This window comes from Styela clava, chromosome 3 (assembly GCF_964204865.1).
Source record: "Styela clava chromosome 3, kaStyClav1.hap1.2, whole genome shotgun sequence".
NCBI classification, from domain to species: Eukaryota; Metazoa; Chordata; class Ascidiacea; order Stolidobranchia; family Styelidae; genus Styela; species Styela clava.
Window position 1 is genome coordinate 20,235,145 of NC_135252.1, and position 19,820 is coordinate 20,254,964.

A 19,820-nucleotide genomic window follows, 5' to 3' on the forward strand; every position below is an offset into this window, starting at 1 on the left:
AATTTTGCATGATGAAATCGTGTTTCCAGTAAAACCCAATCTGAATGAAATATTCTTTTTAACAGGAAGAAAAATACGATAAAAAACTTTAAAGGCAGAGTGATTAACATGCGAAAACTATGAAGAAACAAAAGGATAAATTGGTTAGATTAGTTATTTTTTATTTAATAAAACAATACAATATTTACATAAATATGTGTTGGAATTCTTGAAAGTATTTTCATTTATTGTGTGGATTGTTAAGAAATGACGACGCCAAATATTTAATTAGATTAATCAAATGCTAAATTATTTTTTAAAATAATATGTGAATTTTGTGACAGGATATTGTTGAATCCCATAAAACGGTTTATAAAGTTATTCTTAATTTGCCGTATTTTCCATACTAAACTTTGATAGCAAGAAACTTCATTTATCTGCTCAGCTTTGTTTCCATCCTTTGCAAAGCTTATGAATCTCTGTGTTTTCGAAGCATTGGTTTAGGTGTTAATACTAATTTTTGTTCTACTACAGGAAAACAAAAGTGAGGATAACATCAATAGATTTATTTATTTAAAAGAAAAATTCTACGACAAAAAATTTGAATTGAAAATTGTTTATTGAATATTTTTCTTAAAATTTAAAATGTTCTCCTTTGTATTTTCATCATCCTGACATTTTATTCAAACAATTGGAAGGAGAAGTAAGTCAAATGCATGATGATTTGGCGTTCCCGTAATATGTGCATCAAGATGGCGCACAATCTGTACCTTAACCTGGTACGCATACTATCTTGGTGCACAGACTACGAGAGCACTGAGGATTTAACATAATGTTAAACATAACGTTAATCATTCAGTGTAGATTTTTCGAAGTTGTTTGGTAGGTTTTGTCCTTGCGATTGTTATGAAATATTATCTTTTGTTCTTTACTGAATAACGAGTCCATTTTCAGCACGTTTTAATGGTTGAAGACACCGGAAACCAATTGTTTTAAAACAAATTAGTTTTTTATAATTTATTAAAAAGTTTGTTGTTTTATTTCATGACACTTTTAAGCAATATTAATAAGTTAAGCAGTAAAGGCTTCATTCTATTAGTATCAATGCTCGGTATTAGTGCTCTATTGTTGTCAAATCAAAATGTTAGATTGCGCAGATATATTCTCAAAATCGACATTATAAAATATATGTAAAGATTGATTTTACAAGCCAATACTAACAAACAATCTGCATTGAAAAACAAAAGCGCAACCCAATTTCAGTTTTGATGAAAACTGAACCATTGTGGTTTTGCGATCTGATTAAAATATCATTCACCAGGTTAAGTAAAATCAGGTTAACCAGGTTAAATAAAATTAAATAAATGGGCAATAAATACCTTTCTGTCATATATTTTGTTTTCCAGACAACTGTTTTCAGTTCCATAGACAGATTGACAGAAGGAGTGGGAAAAAAGCTTAATGATAACGCTGGAGCTCTCGAGTGCTATCAAATATGGGTCAAGTCAAAATGTTACAAAAAAGTGGCAACAAGAGTTGCTTTGGGTGACGGTGCAGGGCTTGCAGTTGCTACTGTTGTTGTGCATGCTGCCTTAATAATTGGGAGCACTGGTTTAAGTGTTCACATTGCTACTGGTCCAGCTGCAGGTATCATTCTTGCATGCGTAGCAGCAGGCAGCCGTATCGTCATTTCTGCACGTGGGTGTATCATAAATACGAAAAAGATAAAGCCAAATCGTGAATATCTCCTTGATCAATCAGCACAAAGACTTATTATCGAAGCAGAAAATAAAAAAAAGGTTGATTCAATGGCTTCCGAAATAATTTCCAACTTAACCAATGATCTGTTGCTCGGAGATGCATCCACCGCAATATAGGCCCCATGCTTTAATAACATAGACCAAGCTCGGATTGTGGCTTTAAAATAGCGTTTTCGTTTTTTTATGAATTCATTTAATGTATATTCATCTTGTATTTTACTCGGAAATTACTAAAACATTACTAAAATCAAGAATTTCAATAAAATTCCAATCGCACAATTTACATCAAATAAAGATGTTTAGATTTCAACTAAACTCCTTTAAATGACATTGTTTCAGACAATTAGTAGTACCTAATTTTTTTATTTTTATAGGTTTCCTTCATAGATTTATTTCATATATATCGCCTTATTTATGCTTTCAGTAAATGTTATAATTGATATGGTTTTCGTACTCTGGTTACTCAACAAAAGTTGTGAAGTTTTCAACGTATACATAATATTTTAGTTAATGTAATATAGTTTAGAAGCTTGATAGCTTTCTTATCAATGTATATTATAATATGTAACTTATATTTATATTGTTTTGTTAATATTTTTCAGTAGAGGGAATTCAATGGTTTTGTGCTCAGTTTTGTATTCCGTGGTAATGATTGATTCAGTGGTTTACAAAGATTAATATGAAATTTATTGAATTACATCTTATAGCATAATGATTATACCAGGGTGTCCAGATAGAGTTCATTCACAATTTCAATTTCCTCAGATTTGAATTCAGATTTGAATATATCTTGACCAGGTTTGTTGTTAAATCAGTAATTGTTTAAGTATTTTTACTTCATTCAATACATTTGTGAGGAAAAAAACAATGTATCGTATCGATAACTTCCTTTGCAAAATTTGAAAAATTTTAAGACTTTATGGACACCCTTTATATTGAATTGAGACAGGCAATATCAGAAATATCTCTGAATTGGTAATTTATTCTATTCAATAACCTGACAACATAAATTCCGTTTTGTAATCGTATTGAGTGCTTCGCCATCCCTGACCTATATCATGCTGTGCTATATGAGATCAAAATATGGATTGGTCATAGTGTCGAAAAATCAGCATAGTAAATAATACTTAATTTTACTGGTAGTTAATTTCGTCTCAGCCGAACGTATATTTTTCAATTCATCGCATATGTTTTATAGCACAAATGAAAATAGCTGAACTTGTATTACTAGTACTGATAAAAACGTATTTAAAAATTTAAATGAAAAATTGCTGAAAATAAAAAAAAACTTACGAACTCAATAGAACAATTTAGTATTTAGAAATACTCAGAAAGTTATGAAAATGTTGTAAAAATAGACAAATATTTTGATTTTCTTCTATAGGTGTTCCAGTGCGCACGCCACTTCTCTTACTTTTTAGTACATGGAAATGTTAGTAAGTTTAATATTTAGTAATATTTCTATTTAGTAATATTCAATATATAAATGTTAATTGAATCATTATAAAATTTTATTCCGTTAGAATAAATTACTCAGGATAATTCCCACCATGATTCAATAGTAATCACATTCTTCTGTTAATTGTATTTTAATAATGGTGAAAAGATTAAGAACTTATTTTAAAATTTTATTGCATATTATATTATAATATAATCAATATTTTAGTAACCAAAAAATTTGTTTGTATTTTTCACAAGAAGGTATTTAGGTATCATTATTTTAAAATTATATGGAAATTCAATTTGATCTAGTGCGGTATAGGCATGCTCTGTTTAACAGATTGCATTTATTAATTAGTAAGAGTAGTATACTGTAAGGAAATCGCACAGATGAAGGTATTTATGATATTGTGTCGGGGATAGTTCTTGCAAAGCCGAAGTAAGGAATTTGTACCAGATGCTCATTTCAAAACATAATTTTGGTATTCCATTTCCAGGATTCGTGAACGAGAGTTGAAATCATCATCAATTTTATTCTTATTGAATTTACCATAAGCGGAGTTGGCCTAGATTTGTTAATTATGGAAGAATGGAATTTATGGAAGAGTATGCTTTCTTGCAGTTCAAATCAACTCCACCTAAATTCCATATTTTCAATTTTAAAATATTCCTCCACATTGTACTCACCTATTACAATGACGATATGCAAATACCTTCTTATACACAAATGTTCTTGCATAGAAATGAGAAGAACTGCAAATTATATAGCTGCTTAAAATCATTTCTTTTTCAAATCTTCGATCAAAAAGTTCAAGATTAAATTCAAACTATATACATAATTGGTTCACAACGCACAATGTATTTCACGATAACAGGCAACGGTTTTCTACATAAACCTGAAAATATTACTTGTAAACAATGAAGAAATGTTTGGTTCACCATCCCATGGATGCTTCAATGTTACATATGTTTTCATTGTGTTTCATGGAAAACCGAAGTAAACAATTTACCCAAACAGCTTAGTCATCGATTTGAATCATGCAGTTGTACTTTGAATGCATGTAATGTTGTCAAGGTCACATGGGATCGCCAGTGTTGTTCTTAATGATTTGGAGATAACATGTAACACCAGTTTTATTCTTATTATTTTTAATAATAAATAGGATACCAATGTCTTGAGCGAACAGTGTCTTAAAAATTATTTCATATTCGACTAATGAAAATGCGACATCTACCAGACGGTAGTTACACAGACAAGCGTTTCCCTCAAAACACAGCCTAGGAAACGATCCATGAGCCATTTGAGTCCTAAATCTCATGTAAAATAACGTTGAAGAATGAAAAAGAGATAAATAAGTTGTTGGACAATTCATAGCAAATAAATACGGCTGACACAATTCTGTTAAAATTGTCTTTGCTCGTCTGTTACTTCTGAATCAAACGTATGCCACAACAGGATCGAATTAGGTGAAATAATAGCATAACATTTTTGTACCTAGTTGTACCGTTAACGCACACTGATTTCTTGTATTGAGATAAATATATATAATAGACATTAGTTTCTGATTGTAAATCTTTTTATATTTTTTCACCGTTTGTTTTCCTCAATAGCCAACAGCAACAACAACAACAACAACAACAACCAACAACAACAACAAAAACATCAGTTTTTCATTTTCGCTATATTACTCATTCGATAAATAAAATTAAAATATTATGTTGCCAATTTGTATTTTTATTGATACCCGTTTTTTCTTACACATATGATCAATTGATACTTCTTTGTATTTAGAGAAACATTGTCGTGGTATATTTTCATCTAAGCAGTCTAATAGGAAAGAGCAAAACTTACTAACATTTCCATGAACTAAAAAGTAAGAGAAGTGACGTGCGCACTGGAACACCTAAAGAAGAAAATCAAAATATTTGTCTATTTTACTACATTTTCATAACTTTCTAAGTATTTTTAAATACTAAATTGTTCTATTGGGTTCGTAAGTTTTTTTTTATTTCCAGCAATTCTTTATTTAAATTTTTAAATACTTTTAGTTCAGCTGTTTTCATTTGTGCTATAAAACATATGCGGTGAATTAAAAAATGCGGTGGAAAAGTTCGCAATGATATTCAAAAAGAAAACAAAGTATACATTCTAAGAAATGTTTGCTAAACTCAAGGGTGAAAAAAAAGTGGTTGGTAAAACAATTCACCGGCAATTGTCGGTAATAACTACTGCCATTGGAGGCGTGGCATTAGTCAATGATGCGCGCGCATGGTAAGAGGAGCAGCCAATCAGGCGCGTAAGTTATCACGCGCAATATTTTGTTTTGTTTCTTTTCTAATTTGTTTGTTTGACTGAGGACTTTCAGAATTTTGGATTTTGATATATGTTAGGCAGCCGCCAGTTATATCTTAGTTGCTTTTGTAATATTCTTATGTTGGCGGTATTTCTGTAAGGTAATGCAGCTTAGGTTCAATGTTCAATGTATTGTGTTGCTTAGTGCTGATTATTAATGTGTGGTTGTACAGATGCAGGGTACAATCTAACACAAATTAACAACTAGGCTACACTGTCTATATTCCTATAACAGTACAGCAGTATAACGGGGGTTAGTCTAGTTCAAGTCAGTACATCCATGTTACGTCTGCGTGTACTTAACACAGCTAGATCTTCATATTTCTAACAAGTCTGGGTGTTCTTCGTCAGTTAACTGGCAAATACAGAAATGCCAATACAATATTTTCTGCCTCATTCAGCCTTTACAGCTCTAGGCTATGGGTTAGTACAGTAGTATCTAAATACGAATTTTAGATAAAGGGGAAAATATCAACAGCTTTGTAATGATCGCAAACTCAGACTACAATAAAGAAGGGGAGTCTGGCAAAATGGCCGATGTTTCTCTTTTAACACGTTTAAGCCTGAAAAATATGGCCATGAAGTACACAGATATCAATTAATTGGATACTCATTTAAGCATTTGTCTGTTTGTTGAGTGGTCTATGTCTATGATACAGTGATACAAATCTTTTTTATTTTTTATTTATTTTAAATACTTCATTTAGCATATATATAAATGTCCAGAACAAACCGAATATTCGGATGGATTGAAATTTAACTGCAGGTTTATATTTAGTATTTCAAATTTTTGAATGTAGGGATAATTTGTAATAGCTTCATTTGGAAATGAGCATTTCTTACAACTTATGATACTATAGAAAAAATTATTCAAAGCAGCATTTACCAAGCCTGTTACGAATATTTACCAAGACCATTTCCTTTCCGCATTTTTCAGTTGAATATGACGTAATCTAAAATATTATTTATATATTGGGATTGACTAAATATTTGATTCGGGCTAATACTTGAGTGAATATATACCAGTCATTTTTTAAGAAACTACTAGAACTAGAAATGTCATTGCAGTAATATGAAATGCCAGGCGATTGTCGGTAGAAATTTATTGTAGTATATACACAATGGCACACATCGGTAAATATTGGGAATTCGATTGCGCCACGGCCTTTTATGGCTTAAGTCTGTCGCTGTTTAAATATTTCGTAGTCGTAGTTAGGCAGGATATGATTTTACTGCATCATTAAGTTTTCTCAAAACTATATATTTAGCTGTAAGTGAAAAAATACCGACAATCGCTGATCCCGACAATCGCATATAAAACTATTTTTCAATATGTCCCCAAGGTTAGGCTCTGATATCAATGTTCGCTCGAATTTTTAAAGCAAACATTGTAATTGTGTTCCGTTACATACACTATAAAAAATTTTTACCGCCAATTGCCTGGACATATTACTGGAATGCAGTTGTGAAATTTTAATGTCCTTTTAGAGTAAATATTACAAGAATTTCCGGTAAACTCGCTTTTGATTTCCGATTAAGATATACCTTTTTTAGCATTTTATCAACCAATTCAATGCTTTTGCGATTTGAAATTATATGGAAACATTTAATTGAGCAATTATCAGAAATATGATCATCTGTGCTAGTATTCAATATAATATCTCTTCTTTGTATGAAATTTCATATTGTCCTTTTCTCTTTTGAATATTTCATGTCAACAATGGTCAAAAATCAATCAATCAAATTTTCCAATATTACCAAACTTTGTAGATCAGATGAAAAATGTACCTGAAATTATATTCGAATGGAATCACAAATTTAATAATCATCTCAAACTACACTCCGAATACTTTATTGCCAGAGCAAATGACCAAATATCCCGTTTGCAAATTGAATTACTAACCAACCTCAAATACTTCTTCTCTGAAATAGCATGTTTGTAAATACATGAATCTCAAATTTTCCAAGCTTTAGACTGGCATTTCCAGAGCCAAGTGTTATGGCAGACGATTTGGTCATGCCTTCATAATAGAGGAGGCCCAAAAAAGAGAATGTATTCATACTTAGTATATAGTATATAGACTGAGTATATAGTTAAACAATGACCGGTATACTGGGTTCACTCAAATTAAACATTTATTCATTCTCAATACATGTTTAAATAATATTTCAGATTAGGTCATATTAAACAGAGAAATCCGTAATAAATGTGGTCTTGGTAAATATGCGTAACAGGTTTGGTGAATGTTGCTACGATTAGTTTTCTATATAGAATCATAAGTTGTAAGAAAATACTCATTTCCAAATGTATATTTGGATATTTTTTGGCTAATGTCAGTCGCCATTCAAATATTAGTAGTATGCAGAACAATATATAGATTAACCTACGTTTTTGATGATGCAGGTATCTTGGGTAAACACTCTTAAGAAAGTTATTGTCCTTTACAAAACTATGTTTTATGTCGTCAGACGTAGAATTAAAAAATACCGACAATCGCTGACGCATATAAAATTATTTTACAATATGTGCTTTTAAGGTTAGGCTGTGATATCGTAATATCGCAATATAACAATGTTCGACCCCGACATTTTAGAGCAAACTTTGAATCTGTAATTCGTTACATAAAGCGTATCGTGATAATTTGACTTATACGTAGTGACATTTAATAGTGAATATGACGTACCGTTATAATTCAATTAGTTGCCACACAAAGAATATTCCCATGCAACTAAAAGCATATACTATCGCAAATTTCGTTTTTAATTTGTGTCAATGTTGTGTGTGGAAAATCGCAAACTAATTATGTAGGAATGAGTTGAAGATCTGTATGTTCATTGGTAAGCTTGATCCACCCAACCATGGGGTGATTTAGTATATATATTTACATATTTGTAGTCTTATGGCAAAATTTCTCCCTTTCTATATTATTTACATTCTAACTTAGAAATATCTGTTTTTAGGTTCTTGGCAAAGAATCAATTTATTGTCTATACTAACTGTAATCCACTCGCGCAAGTTGTAATAGGTCCTGTGTTTATAAATTCGTTTTTAAAATACAAGAAATGCTCAAAATGAATGACTTTTTTTCAACCCGAGTGTCTATGGCGTACGACCACTGAAGACTGGATCGTGCTGTGCTAAACAATTTGAAAATTCGAATCTTACGGTGTTCAGTTGATAGTGTACAAATTTAAAATTCTTTTTAGGACACAATAAAATAAGGCTTCAAAAATGTCGAACTCAAATTCGTAGTTTGAAACTGTGCGCAAACTGGTGCAATTGCGCCCATTTTGTATATGTAGGGTATAATTAGGAATTCAGTTTCGGTTTCAAATTATTTATCTATGCTGCCACGTGGAATCGTCGTCTGTCGTACAAATGCAATAACATTTGGGTTGCTCGTAACATGTGAGGCATCATATTTTTGTTACATGAATACGTGTTTGCATGTCGACCTTGAAGAACAATAATAATTGGCGCGATGAATGTCGGATGCAATACAACGACGTATAGGAACACCGTAAAGTTAAGTACATTTGCTGTAATTTTAGTAAATAAACATCCAACCTATAAGATCTTACGTGACACGATTACGTATTTAGACCTCAAAAACAGGCGTACCAATAGGTCCTAAATTACAAACAAACATTTGCGCCCCCGTATTGACTTACCGGGTGGAGTTATTTCGAAATTTATTGGTTTTAAATACGGGATGTGGAACAAACAGTAAGTAGTTCGAGAAAAAAGATTGTGTATTCATCCACTAAAAACTGAATTGTATTTAAAAGTCAATATCGTTTGACAAAAGCTCAATCGGTGATATTCTTCCACGAGTAAAGCATATTAGTAATAAGTTATTAGTAGAAAAGTGTTCAAATTAGTCAATGCAGAGTCAGTGTTTCTATATTCCAAGGCTATATACAAAATTCTCTAAATGCGAAATGAATAGCAGTTCTTTGGGCGCTTGGTGTTAATATGTTCAACCGAGCTTCTTTAATTCCTCTTGAATTTCCTTATCAGCCATGCCCTGGTCTTCCAGAATTAGTAGACTTTTGTGCAAAAACTCTAGTGCTACCTACCTCGATCTAGATCTAAGACATAGAAAAATTCCGTATACTACTTTTGCAGAATTAAAACAAATTGAAATATCTTTTATTTCGTGATTGGAAGAACTGAAAGGCACAAAACAGGCACAAAATTTCAGTTGCAAATGAACGAGATCTTTTTTGCGTTTTTGCATTGTCTTGCTTGAATTAGTTTAATATTTTTCTAACACCATGTTTTATTCGAAGAATATCGTAATATACAAACCACAAAAATATTTTTGTGAACCTTTCGAGTTTGATATGATACACTTGAGCCCGTTAGTAGCAAGGTCCTTTCTCGACTCATGGTTCAAAATGTTAAAGTGTGACTTAGTTTGGTTCTTTCAATTCGTTTCGGAACTTTTAAGTTTTGTCCCACTCTGGCAAATCTGAATACAGAACGAGTCTGGGCAAGGAAATTACAACAAATTTTTAATCAATTATAATTCACACTCGGATAAATTATTTTATACATTAAATTTACAGTGATATAAAGGCGTATATTTAAGTGAATAAAGATATGTCGGATCAAGCAAACGATGGAGATGATCTGGTAGTGTATATTGTTTAAATCGATTTATTTTATAATCAAAAACGACTGACAAACTTTTGTTAAATGATACTCGAACGCATTTACATGAAATAATTCAAATTCAACATTGACATGTGAACACTGACACTCCGACTGTTCAATGTATCTAGTAAGATGAGCGCAATTTTATTTGATTTAGTTACTCTTTTTCCTATAGAAAACATCGAAGAATCTACCTGCAACCAGCGACTGCGGAACTGTTGAAATGATAAAATTAATTTCTCAGAGATTGGACAAACAAGAGATAGAGTTGGTAAATTCAATAATCAGATTATTTAATTTTAGATATTTGAAAATTATCAAAGTTACGTTTTTTTGTTCGTAGTGTGACGGTTTATTATGAAAGTTATTTAGAACATATGTGAGTCGATATTGGAAACGGAATCCCATCAATATTGAGTATTTGTAACAACTTCAAATATTTGTTTGTTTTGACATTTCCGGTTTTCAGTTTAATGTTTTCTAATCATATCATTGTGTAATCCGTGGTTATTATCTGAGAAACTAGAACCATGCATGAAACAAAAATTTTAATAGGAATTTTAAATCAGATTCAAAAGTTCAAATAGCCCATTTAATTATATGTCACGATTGCATATTTTATCTATGTTGCTAAGAAATATAATGATAGAATGTTACAAAATGTTCAATTTTTTTTTTTTTTTTTACATCGAAACATCGCGAGAAAAGTCTGGTTCGATTACCAAATTACTCTAAATCGTGCCCTGATATACCTTAGATGAGGGCATCTATATTGCATACTAACATCTTTAGATATTCAATTTTTTCAATTATTCCAGAAGAAACAAACGGAAATAAACGACAACAGAGAGAAACGTTTAAAAAACACCGAAGAAGAGCTCAACAGAGTACAAACTGATCTGGCTGCTTACAAGGTAAAAGTTATTCCGATCTAACAACCGTTATCTTTCGCAACTCACTTAACAACCTATTAAATGTTTTGATTAGGATTTTATTAGTTTCCTAATCTATATAAATTGTGGTTCTACATGGATATGAATGATTATAAAAGTAGAATCTATTTCGCGAGAGTTTAAGACCGAAGAGTTTATGACTTCCTGCAAATAGTAACTAAAACATAAACCTATGGTGCAGTGAAACTTATCAGAGAGTACGCAGCAGTTTTGCTTTTTAAACAAGAATCTTCTTTAATTGTAATGAAATTTATTTGAAATATCTACTTAAAATTAATACCTTGCTTATTGATGCACATTTACGAATTGGGTTTTCTGTAAATGACTTCTTAGATCATCTTGAAATATCTTTCTAGCAAGTTTTGCAAATGGGTGTTCGTTTGATAAAGACTATTTCATGTACAGCTCATAGATAAGAAAATTTATTCAACCTATTTTTTACAGAATTTCGAGAATATGTATCGACAAATTGAAGGAGAGGTAAGAGATTGCGGACTCATGTCTTACTACGTTTTTTGAACATATTTTTTACTTTCAACCGATATATTTTATTACAAATATTACAATCAATAAAATGATATCCAACACAACAACGCAGCTACCATTATTATAACTACGATCGCTGCCGATCAAATCACGAATATTCAAAATGTTTTACCATGCCGTACGAATACTTGAGCTATTCAAGCACGTTTATCACATAATACTTCGAATTTGGAATTCAGCTCAAGTCTGTGTTAGCTCGCAGTGGCACCAGTAAAAATGACGTCATAACATTGGATTGGTCCAGTCACAAGGAATATTATCATCATTCCATTTATTAAAATAAACAGATCTACATCATAATAAATATTCTCGAATAGTAAAAATTATTACACAATTCTTACTTTCGTTTTCGTGTAGATAAATTAATATTCACATCAATATGTTTTCATCTTTTTCAAATAATAAAGGCTGCAATATTGGATTTAAAACAGTTTAAATATTATGAAAGAAATATGAATTTATTTAGGATTGATTGGTATAGTTATTTTTTTGAATTTATGAAAATTCATTTATTGGACCTTATTTCAACAATATTTGGAGCAAGAATAAATGACCTGATTAAAAGAAACTTCAATATAGAAAAATTTCAAATCGCCCGAATTTTGAAATGCAGAGGCTCTGGATAGAGCTTCAGTCTGCCTTTCATTATGATTAATATATACTGCTTTGCTTGTAAAAGTATTCAATTAGCGCTACGCCGATCGTCAATTATTTTTTGTTTCTGCATGATGGCAAATTTGAATTCAACTAACTTTTATCTAAGAATGTAACGAATAAATTCCATTATTTTAGACAATATTCTACATGGATCTGGACAGCTTGCAGGATATGATGTTGAAGCAGATTGGTGACGACAAAGTGGCAAAAGAAAAATTTGATGAATGGTATACAAAGAAAAAAAGTCAGAAATCGAAGCGAATCAAGGTTTTATTCCTTATCGGAGGTATTACAGGCCTGGGTATTGGAGGCGTGGCTTGTGGAGTACACGCCCCTCTGATGATTGCGGCCACCGGGTGCGCTATTTTATCCTCTGGTGGTATCGTATTAGCTTCCATAGCTGGTGGGCTTGTGTTATTCGGTGTTTTTTTGGGTGCTTACAAATTATGTCGTATGTACAAATGTTCCCAAATCAATAAAGCTAATAAGGCTACAGAATAAGCAGTTGAAACTGCTTCAGAAAAAACCGATGCTCCGAATAGGGAAGCTCAAAATACCGGAAATGAAAAAGCGTGCACAGAGAAATGATGTGCAAATTTTGAGAGAAATATAATAAACCGGTATTGTCATAAGTTCCACAAATTTCTTAGAAATTATCAAGAATTCCTTAGTACTATCCCAATCCTTAGTTATTGTATATAACTCCTTGCAATTTTTCTCGATAACAAAAATTACATTTGTATTTTTATATATTAACCAATATTCAAACAATTTATGAAGCAGCGTGTAGTTGAGTCTTACTATATAAATAAATTTTGTTAACAGCCCTATTTAGTCTCTTTCATAATCTTTAGCGCAAATCAATCAATAAAACTATAATTTTCCACACTTTCATGCATTGCAAATTGTTTTTATTTTTAATTAAAGAATATGAACTGAAATTACTACACAATCATAAAAAATCAACTCGAATTCAATTTTCCAGAAGCAGTTTAAATCAGAAACCAAAATGTTTTACAATTTCATGAAAAATGAAAAAATGTTATACCTCGCTCTGACCTTTTCAATTGCAGCAGAATTAAAGTCATAATCCTTCAATGCTAGCTTATTTTATTGTTATAAAATAAGTAAATGCTAGTATATCATATTGTATTTTTTTTTTGACAATATCTTAGGTATTTCTGAATAAAAAAATGTCTATAGAGGCTTCAGTAATCTATGAAGCTTTTTGATCAAACTCAACGCGTAATTCTAGTTGTATTATATAATTAAATCTTGTTTGATGCCCGAAATCTATTTAATTGAATAAAATTATCATTTTGAAGAAATATTTTAGCGTTTCATTCACTTTCACGCAATTTAAAATTGTTTTATTTTCAATCCCTTACAATATTGCCATCTATGAGTTTTTATTTTAACCTTTCAATCCAAATGGTTTTACAGTTTCACGAAAAAATGAAAAAATTTGTATCGTCTTTAGTTTTTAGCTTGCAGTTGAATAAAAGCCATTAGAGTTTTTGCTACTACGTCAATGCAAACTTTAAATTTTTATAGAATAATATTAGTCTAGCATAGTTCATTTTTGTCACATGTGTATAATTTTTTTTATTTCATCACAAAAAATAAAATTAATCAGAAATAACTTCATTGTTGTGAGCATGATCTGAATTTGTTAGCAAAGCGTGAATCATCTTGTCAGCAGAGTTACACAACATAAAAGAGATGTTGAAAGATATATTTACCGCTAATATATACAAACGTTGACTGTTGTGAAATGGAAACATACAACAGATATCTGTCTATTCTTACATGTACTATTGTATTTAAAAGGTATTTGAGGCAAGCTACGTAAAAACTTAGTTTCGAATTGCGTTTTTCACTATTTTTATTTAGCCCTGCTCCACCATACATCATACTGTATTTTGTGAATAATGTCACCAAGCCGATAGTATGAATGCGGCCACATGGTTTAGATCCGGCCATGTCCGGTCTTTAGTTAAAAAATTGCAAATAGGTCGCAATATTTAAACATCTAAAGAAAACAATAATAACCTTACTTGAATTTCAAGAAGGAAACAATTTAGCGTTGGCTCAAAATGGCTCAAAACAGGACGCACGGTCTCATATTGCGTAAGCTTTATATTTTGCAGGAACAATGGCGCAAAACCTGCTTTTAACACGTTTCAGCCTGAAAAATATGGCCATGAAGTACACAGATATCAATTAATTGGATACTCATTTAAGCATTTGTCTGTTTATTGAGTGGTCTATGTCTATGATACAGTGATACAAATCTTTTTTATTTTTTATTTATTTTAAATACTTCAATTAGTATATTTATAAACGTACAGTGATACAAATCTTCTTTCTTTTTTATTTATTTTAAATACTTCATTTAGCATATTTATAAATATCCAGAACAAACCGAATATTCGGATTGATTGAAATTTATCTGCAGATTTATATTTAGTATTTCAAATTTTAGGGATATTTGTAATAGCTTCATTTGGAAATGAGCATTTTCTTACAACTTATGATACTATAGAAAATTATTCAAAGCAGCATTTACCAAGGCTGTTACGAATATTTACCAAGACCATTTCTTTCCGCATTTTTCAGTTGAATATGATCTAATCTGAAATATTATTTTAATATTGGGATTGACTAAATATTTGATTCGGGCTAATGCTTGAGTGACTTGAGTGAATATATACCAGTCATTGTTTAAGTAATGATGTCATACTAGGAATGTCATTGCGGTAATATGAAATGCCAGGCTATTGTCGGTAGAAATTTATTGTAGTATATACGCAATGGCACACATCGGTAAATATTGGGAATTCGATTGCGCCACGGTCTTTTATGGCTTAAGTCCGTCGTCGTTTAAATATTTCTTAGTCGTAGTTAGGCAGTATATGATTTTACTGCATCATTAATATGTTTTCTCAAAACTATATATTTAGCTGTAAGTCTGTAAGTACCGACAATCGCTGATCCCGACAATCGCATATAAAACAATTTTTCAATATGTCCCCAAGGTTAGGCTCTGATATCAATGTTCGCTCGAATTTTTAAAGCAACAGTGTAATTGTGTTCCGTTACATACACTATAAAAAATTTCTACCGCCAATTGCCTGGACATATTACTGGAATGCAGTTGTGGAATTTTAATGTCATTTTAGAGTAAATATTACAAGAATTTCCGGTAAACTCGCTTTTGATTTCCGATTAAGATATAACTTTTTTTAGCATTTTATCAACCAATCCAATGCTTTTGCGATTTGAAATTATATGAAATTATTTAATTGAGCAATTATCAGAAATATGATCATATGTGCTAGTATTCAATATAATATCTCATCTTTGTATGAAATTTCATATTGTCCTTTCCTCTTTTGAATATTTCATGTCAAAAACGGTCAAAAATCAATCAATCAAATTTTGTAGATCAGATAAAAAATGTACCTGAAATTATATTCGAATCGAATCACAAATTTATTAATCATCTCAAACTACACTCCGAATACTTTATTGCCAGAGCAAATGACCAAATATCCCGTTTGCAAATTGAATTACTAACCAACCTCCAATACTTCTTCTCTGAAATAGCATGTTTGTAAATACATGAATCTCAAATTTTCCAAGCTTTAGACTGGCATTTCCAGAGCCAAGTGTTATGGCAGACGATTTGGTCATGCCTTCATAATAGAGGAGGCCCAAAAAAAAGAATGTATTCATACTTAGTATATAGTATATAGACTGAGTATATAGTTAAACAATGACCGGTATACTGGGTTCACTCTAATTAAACATTATTTATTCATTCTCAATACATGTTTAAATAATATTTCAGATTAGGTCATATTAAACAGAGAAATCCGTAATAAATGTGGTCTTGGTAAATATGCGTAACAGGTTTGGTGAATGTTGCTACGATTAGTTTTTTATATAGTATCATAAGTTGTAAGAAAATACTCATTTCCAAATGTATATTTGGATATTTTTTGGCTAATGTCAGTCGCCATTCAAATATTAATAGTATGCAGAACAATATATAGATTAACCTACGTTTTTGATGATGCAGGTATCTTGGGTAAACACTCTTAAGAAAGTTATTGTCCTTTACAAATCTATGTTTTATGTCGTCAGACGTAGAATTAAAACATACCGACAATCGCTGACGCATATAAAATTATTTTACAATATGTGCTTTTAAGGTTAGGCTGTGATATCGTAATATCGCAATATAACAATGTTCGACCCCGACATTTTAGAGCAAACTTTGAATCTGTAATTCGTTACATAAAGCGTATCGTGATAATTTGACTCATACGTAACATTTATTAGTGAATATGACGTACCGTTATAATTCAATTAGTTGCCACACAAAGAATATTTCCATGCAACTAAAAGCATATACTATCGCAAATTTCGTTTTTAATTTGTGTCAATGTTGTGTGTGGAAAATCGCAAACTAATTATGTAGGAATGAGTTGAAGATCTGTATGTTTATTGGTAAGCTTGATCCACCCAACCATGGGTGATTTAGTATATACATTTACACATTTGTAGTCTTATGGCAAAATTTCTCCCTTTCTATATTATTTACATTCTAACTTAGAAATATCTGTTTTTAGGTTCTTGGCAAAGAATCAATTTATTGTCTATACTAACTGTAATCCACTCGCGCAAGTTGTAATAGGTCCTGTGTTTATAAATTCGTTTTTAAAATACAAGAAATGCTCAAAATGAATGACTTTTTTTCAACCCGAGTGTCTATGGCGTACGACTACTAAAGACTGGTCGGCATAGAAGTTATAGGATTTTCCGTAGTTGTCAGAGAAGCTGTGGCAGTCTGATGATCTTGTGCAGAAATTTATTTATATATCCATTCGAAATCCAGAAGGATTTTCATACGATTCTCTTTCGAATTTTGCTGTTATAGGAAAAGCGATTTTCCTGATATGTAAAATTTCAGTGCAGTTTCCATTGAATGGTCAATAACTAATGCTTTTTTGAAGACAGCAGAAAACAGAGATGTTGAGGGCAAACACACAACTCAATTTCGTGTAAAATAGCTAAAAAGTGAAATATACGTATCGGTTATGACTGGACTCTGATACGTTATTTTTGGACATGAAATATATCTATGTTAACTACATATATATATATATATACTCTTGTTACCGATGTTGTTAAAAAAAACTTTTCCAATACCCCAATTGATGAAAATAAAATGAAGTGGAAGATAAATAAATCCACTAGATGGCTATTATTTTTATTTTTTGTTAATTTCATCTGTGTCCTATACTTCACCTGAAAATTAGATACTTTTCGAGTTTTACAAAATGTTCGTTTTAATTACTTTCGGTTAAAATGACAAAACCATGTGTTCTGAATTTCAGTGAAAAATAAAAAGTCAAACTCGATATCTGAAGGCTCCCATGGCACTCATACTCTTGACACAAACTAGTTTCCGTTAATTGTAACAACATAATACTATTATTGCCCGTGCAGTTTTCCGCAACAAACCGCCATTGCACTGATGTGCTTATATTCGATTGATAAGAAAAATGCCCTGTTGAATCCTTACATAAATCAAGATCGAATGCGTCTGTGGAAACGAAACTGAAAACCCCTGAATAAAATTATGAAAACAGACTAAGTTACTTTTGAAAGGTTTATGGCGAATTGAGGTTTAAAATTAAACTCCGGATCTAGCTCTCAATTTCGTTATTATCCCGATCCGGCTTTTAAAATTTTGATTTCGACTCCATTTCTCGACTCTGTAAATACAAAGAAGACCCAAAGGACAAAAAAATGACTCCGACGCCGGTTTGAAAATTATCTCTATCACTCGCTCTCAGATATGGTATAACAAAAGCGCCCTATTCCGGTTTTCAACTCGAAATCGGCAAAAGTTATGACTCCAACTCAGAGTTATGAATTTGAAATTTTATTACAGAATACAAGAATTCCTAATTTTACAAATTGGAAGCAAATTATGGAAGAGCATGCTTTCCTGCATTTCAAATCAACTCAACTGGAATTCCATATAATTTTAAAATATTGAGAACTCTTTACATAAGTTGTACTCACCTACTACAATGATGATATATAAATACATTTTCATACACAAATTTTCTTACACAGAAATGATCAGAACAGCACTGCGAGTTATTTAGATGCTAAAATTGTTTCCTTCTTAACATTTTTGATCAAAAAGTCCAAGGCTCAATTCCAACCATATACATACCAGGTTTAACATGTTGTATCGTTCGGTCAAACTTGTGCCTATCACTTATACAAATTCACAGCAACAGGAAAAGGTTTGCTAGATGGACCTGGAAATTTTACTTGCAAACAATGAGGAATTTTTTTTGCACCATGACCGGACTTTTCAATGTAACATATGTTTTTATTCTGTTCCATAGAAAACCCAAGTAAAAATTTATCAGAATAGCTTAGTCATCGATTTGAATCATGCAGTTGTACTTGGTCTCAAATGTATGTATTGGTCTCAAGGTCAAAACAATCGAGAATGTTATTACTAATGATTTTATCGATTCTAGATCAGATAAAACGTGTTGAACTCAATGATTGACGTATCTGAGCAGTCGAGATTTTTACTTGTTTATCACGCAATTATTGTCTTCCTTCTCCGCACATGGAACGTCGCAGACATTTGCACCGACAGACATTTGCATCCGTGGACATTTGCATTGCACCCAAGTACATTTACACCCCCGGACGTTGGCATCCAGTACAATTGCACCCGCGGACTTTTGCACCCGCAGACATTTACACATCCGCACATTTGCATCCGCATACATTTGCACCCGCGCACATCTGCACTCGCGTACATTTGCACTCGCGTACATTTGCTCCCACGTACAATTGTACCAGCTTACATTCGAACCCATGAATATTTGCACACACAGATATTCGCATCCATGGACACTTGCACCCATGGAATATTGCACCCGTAATCATTTATTTACCTAAACATCCGTGGGTTCAACTGTGCGTGGGTGTAAATTTCCATGGGTGAAAATGTTCCTGGGTGCGAATGTCCGTGGGTGAAAATGTACATGCGTGCAAACATTTGTCGTTTTCTATGCGGCACGGGAACATCAATATTACCAAATATAAAATATAACCCCCTATTGCACCAGTGTACATGAATATTTGAAAATAGATTCAGTGGTAGGGCTAATCGTGATTATCGAATTATTACAATATAAATATGGAAGGATTTTACGCCTGAAATTGTGCAAATGTGTGACTGAATTCCTTATAGTAACATTTCCCAACCGGGGGAAAATTTTGTCGTTCTTGGGGAGTATTTAGCTTTGCATTTTATGTGGTATTACTAATATTTCTTAGTTCTTTATTGTAACTATAATGCTTTTTATGCACACATTATAAACGGGTGGCCCAAAAGTAGGTATACAGGTATTTAACTATTTTAT